Genomic DNA, 6,000 nt, shown 5'->3' with positions numbered 1-6,000 from the left:
ATCACAGTTCATGCCTGCGATGCTACATCACTGTAGGAATGGTCTACATCACCTTAGCTCATTGCTATGATGATGTAGAATCTCATGTAGATGTGCCCAGGTATTCCCATATCATTGCTCCCATTTTAGCTACCTTCAACTACTTCTCTTTTATTTATAACTTAAACTCTTGGGCAGGGTATCTATGTGTTGTGAAAAGCATCTATATGCCAACCCAAAAGTGCCTATATTTCAATGCCTAATGTAGTGATATACCTGCATATTTGTGAAGTACTCTGAGATGTCTCAAAATAACAGGTGTCATATAGATGTGATCACTGTTATTATCCAGATTTGGAATCCCAGATTTATCCTTGCACTCTGGGGATGAAGAGGTAGAAAACACGTTTTCTCTGATTTAGCATTCTGCCAGTCCATGAGCAGAAGTTGTCATCACCAGTTTATATAACAAAAGGTTTCTAGTGAGATAGAATGAAAGATATTGAATTAAAAATTCCAAATCATTCTGAAATGGGAAGCCCTACTACCAAGGTTTTCTTGGTCTGACTAGTAAGATTTTGTGTGGGGGAAGTTGGAGATCAGACAGCAGGATTTGCTGTACAGAGCAATAGTGCTCCATAGAGGCTCACAAATCTGGTCATTTAAGGTTGATTTATTCAGTTTTTACTAATATTGTGTCCTATAGTTATGATTTGTCTTTGTTCCCTTCATATTATTTTTGACCCCTTTATTAAACACTTCAATCAATACAGATATTGCTCTTTAGCAGTTCAGCTAACCCTTTTAATTCATCAAAGTTTTGTGATGATGATAATGCTCTTGGATCTATTTCCCATACCCTTTCCCATTCTGCTTTTCATTTATAATTTCTCCAAGGATATTGTCAACAATGATGGCTGAAGTTACTGGGTTACTTTGAAGAAATATAATATTTTGCACATATTCCAGCTTTCATCTGAAGATCTCAAAGTACTGCATAAACTTTCCCTAACTTTCACATTACCCTTTTGGGTAAAGTGACATTATTATCCCCATTCCACAGATGAGAAAATGACCTGCCCACCAGTAACACTCCAAACCAGAGATACTCCTGGATATCATAGAATCATAGAAAATTTGGGCTGGAAGGAACTTCAGGAGGTCATCTAGTTCAACTCCTTGCTCAAAGCAAGACCATTCCCAACTCGATCATCCCAGCAAAGGTTTTGTTTAGCTGGGTCTTAAAAACCTCCAAGGATGGAGATTCCTCAACCTCTCTGGGTAACCTGTTCCAGTGTTTTACTACCTTTCTAATGAGAAAGTTCTTCCTAATATCTAACCTCAACTTTCCTTGCTGCAACTTGAGACCATTACTTCTTGTTCTGTCATCTGCCATGAATGAGAACAGTCTAGCTTCATCCTTTTGAAACCCTCGTTCAGGTAGTTGAAGGCTGCTATTAAATACCCTCTCAGTCTTCTCATCTCTAGACAAAATAATCCCAGTTCTCTCAGCCTCTCCCCAGAAGTTATGTGCCTCAGCCCCCTCACCATTTTCATTGCCCTCCACTGGACTCTCCCCAATTTGTCCACATCCTTTCTGTAGTGGGATCTCAAAACTGGACACAGGACTCCAGATGTGTCATCAACAGTGCTGAATAGAGGGGCTAATTACTTCCCTTGATATGCTGGCAACACACGTATCAATGCAGCCCAGTGCGCTGTTAGTTTTCTTGGCAACAAAGGTGCACTGTTAGCTCATATTCAGCTTATTGTCCACTGTAACACCCAGGTCCTTTTCTGTGGAGCTTCTGCCTAATAAGTGGGGCTATGTGAAGCTTTGTTTCATAATTCAGTTAGGTAGAGATTCAGCCCCATTTGGTGGTCAAATCTCCAAATCTGAATTGAATCAGAGGACCTTTAATCTCTCTGAATCGATTCAAAATCCTCCAAATCAATTTCGAGAGATTTGGACAGATTTGACGATTCTGACATAGATACAGCTTTAAATGTTTTTTCTACATACCTCTATGTAGCAGGGGCTCTGAATGCTGTGGTGCTGAGGCAGATGCAACATCCCACAGAAGCACAGGGGGTCCCCAGTATGCTCAACAGCAGACTCAGAAGAGAAGCACTTGTGGTCCACTTCCAGGTCCACTGGGGAGTGCATGGGGAGGCCCCCCTGAACTCCCTCCGGCTCAGTGACTAGTGCCTCCTGGGTCTGGGGGTGGGGCACCTGGGGTCCCCCTGTGGCCAATCACTGAGCCAGGGGGGCACGGGGGGAGTGGGCCAAGCATGCTCCCCTGCAGACCCAGAAGTGGACCAGAACTACTTCTGGTCCACTTCTGGCTTCACCGCCGAGCACACTGGAGGGCCTTCCATGCTCCCGTGGAATGCTCCACCTGCCCTGTCACTGCAGTGATGATGAGGTGCACAGGTACCTCAAGGTATGTAGAAAAAAGCTTTTAAATCTGTGCCTGTGTTTGAATCACTGATTTGCCAAAGCAGCATTGAATCTTCAGATTCGGATTTGGCTGAATCAAATCAGGGACAGTTATCCGAATCAAAAAATTAAATCACTGTCCCCAGTTCAGGCTGAATTTCAATTGAATAGGGCCTGTTTCTCACAGCACTACTAACCAGCCAGGCCCTACCAGTGCATGGAAATAACATGATTTTTAGACCATAATAACAGGAAGACCACATTTCTTCCATTTAAGTTGCTCCAAGACTTGGACAAACCATTTTAGCATAAGCCTTTTTTAATTATTATTACTTTGAGTTTCCGTGGGAAAGTGGGACTGCCTAAGAAACAGAGATCTGCCCAGGGTATTTAGAAATCCAACAATATACTCAACAGCCAGCAGGAGGGGATGGAAAATATTCAGCCTATTGATTTGTTCATGGAGAATTCTTTAATCTGTGTTTTCTCAAGACTGGTATGAAAGGCAACGTTCTCAAGACCAAAACATGAGATTTACATGCCAGAACAAAATTTACATTTGTATATGCACATTATCATAAAATTACCTACAGATAATTGCTGACTTATATATACAATTATGGTTTATATAGAGGGGTGTTTCCAGAGGAGGTGTGGTAACTGGGTAGTATCCCCCTTTGGCTGTGCCACATGTGAGCACAGGGTATGGTTGAGGCCTTGCTTCATGTGGCTCCAGATTCTGAGGGGTAAGTGCCGTTGTTACTACTTGTCTCTTCCTTTCTCCTGCTGCTGAAGACTGCAGAGAGAGGGAGGGAGAGGAAAAGGAATAACAGCAGCGTTCACCCCCTGGGCTCCACAGCCACCAGAAAACAGGGACTCCAGGACTACAGTGAGCTTGGGATCCCATTGTAGAAGTAATAGCAGTAGTAGAAGCAGTAATAGTAACAATAGCAGCAGCAATAACAATAATAACTACTACTGTTGTTGGCTAGCAAAACCATATATTCTATTAAATATGTTATTTATGCAAAATCCATGGGGCTCAAATGTTAATAGTTTGAGTTATATAGAGGAATTTGAGAAAGATCAAACAGCAGCTGATCCCTTATATAATACTACAGAAAACATAATGTCCATATGCATCAGAAGGTGTATAGTTTGACCTTTCAAGAGGAATTGCTAAGATTGTAGTTGTACCACTAAAAGTTGAAGAGATGCTTACTACAAACAGAAATACAAAACCAGTCAAGTAATTAGCCACAGTTTGTTTCATGAAACCCTCTATGGGCTTAAAAGATCTTCCTGATTTTGCTCTGTAATCCAAAGCATACCAAAATCAAAAGTCAGGCCCCAAAAAGTCAAGAGGCCAGCATTAAAAGCTTATTTTGAAAAAAAATTATTTCAGGTTTTGATTGGATTTCTAGATTTGTACCCTTAGAATAAACTCAGCAATTGTGGGTTTGCTTTCCTTTGCAACAATTTGTATTAGAAAGATAGGCAGTTTTCAAATGAAAGTTTTAATTATCATAAAATAACATAACCTAACCTCAAGAGCTTTAAGAAAAATATTAAATATTAAACTACAAACATGAGAGTTGCTGCATTTACAAGTTCAAGTGGCTTGCCCACATTCATCCAGGAAACCTGAGAAAAGAGATGGAACACAATTGATTGTTGAGTCCTGGGCCATTGACCCAAGACAATAATATATCCATTCAATTTATTCTCTTTCACTTAAGTTTACATTATATAAACTTCTCAACAGTTAGAAATGTGCATTCCCTATATGTGAATTATAAAAAGTTACTGTAATTATATCAAATTATTATATTACAAGATATAATTACTCACAAATATTTAAACTGTAAGTTTTGTGTGGCCTTTTTTTATATTAAAACAACACCTAAAACTGTAGGGCTATGGTTCATGAATGAGGCTCCAGGCTGCTACCATGACAACAGCAACAACCTGAGAGTGTTGTAATTGATTTCCTGTACACTAGAGCCAAGTAAAGCTTCTTCACATTGCCATCTAGTGGCAATGGGTGTGATTCGGAGAGGTGCCCATTTGAATCCAGTTTCATCCGTGTTGTACTTACTTCCAGCTGATTGCTGCGAAACATTATTGCTGCTCAGAAACAGAGAAGAGAAGCTCTGAGAACAGTAGAGTTGGAGCTGCGTTGTGGTGGATTCCAGCTCACTTCCTTTATTGCATTTCATTTTGACTACATTTTTAAAATGGGCAATGTGCAACCTTTAGCTCCTCGACCAGTGTTGAAAACAGAATGCGATTCAAATAATTGCATATCCACTCGGAGAAGGGGGAGAGCAAAGAACTGGGAATCAGGATTCAACTCCTGGGATGACTGACATTGTGACCTTGACTAAGTCACTTTCCATCTCTGTTTCCTAGGTTATCCATTTGTACAATCAGATCAAATTCCTTACTATATCTTGGGAACATGTAAAGTTTAATTAATGAATGTTTGCTGAGCACTTTTAAAGTTGCAGATGAAAGATGCTATAAAGAATGGAGTATTGCTATCATTAGCATTATTTGTTTGCTGGTACAATGCTTTTCCATTTTCCTGATGGAGTGTAATTACACACCTCGCTCAGATTCAAACTAGAATAAATCCTTCCAACATTGCTAGCAGGAGCGCAGAATGTTTATGTTTTCCAGTCATGAAACTTTGCCCACCAGGGTAAGGTCAGCACATTCATTCCTCACAACTCACAGTTCCTGAGGGCTATTTAAACCATTAGTTCATTTTGCTCATCTGTCACAGACCTGTCATTGTATGATTGTTGAAGGTCTGGAGCGTGGTCTTTTCTGCTTTTTCCCTGTATTAAAGATCTTAGAATTGTACAGATTTAACCCCTCTTGTAAACAATTCATTATTTTTGGTTTGATAATAGTAAAATCAACTCACATAGCAGTCTTACCAGGTGTCATCAGTCTGGAATCTTATTTGTGACAGGATGACAATTTTGAACATCCTTCCAGGAGAAGATTTACAGTTCTGGAAATTCATGTAGGATAATGCTGGATGCCAGATCACTTGGAGCATATCGGCTTCAAGTTACTAGTAACTCAGAGGAGAATCAGGCCCTTGAGCACCAAAGATGTAAAGGGGGTACATGTCTCTGAAAAGGAAGATGGAATTAGGGGCAGGAGTCCAGATCACTTAATAGCATACACTGTAGGGGAGTGGGAACAGGTTCAGGAGAAAGATTTATTATACTGAGGTTTATGTTGTTTCATTTATGTTTACAATAAAAGATAACTCTAGGGAAGCAGATACAGATACTAGAACAGTGGGCATGAACGCACGTGTGCTGCGCTGACAGAGCAGTGTGCGACATGCCATTCACGTTCTTCAGAAGACATCATCATTAGTTGATGTCATGAAAACTTTCTCCTGACTGTTGTATATAGTGGAACAAGGGATCCTGATTTCACAAAGTTTAAATTTTTATTGGCTCACTGATGATGTCAAGGTGACCTGTGCACTATATCAGTTTGTTCCAAGGATATGACCATTTTGTGCTGAAGTTTTTATTTATACAAAAATGTCAGAC

Source organism: Crocodylus porosus, unplaced genomic scaffold (genome assembly GCF_001723895.1).
Source record: "Crocodylus porosus isolate Cpor-Errol unplaced genomic scaffold, CroPor_comp1, whole genome shotgun sequence".
NCBI lineage: Eukaryota > Metazoa > Chordata > Crocodylia > Crocodylidae > Crocodylus > Crocodylus porosus.
This window is presented reverse-complemented; position numbering follows the sequence as displayed.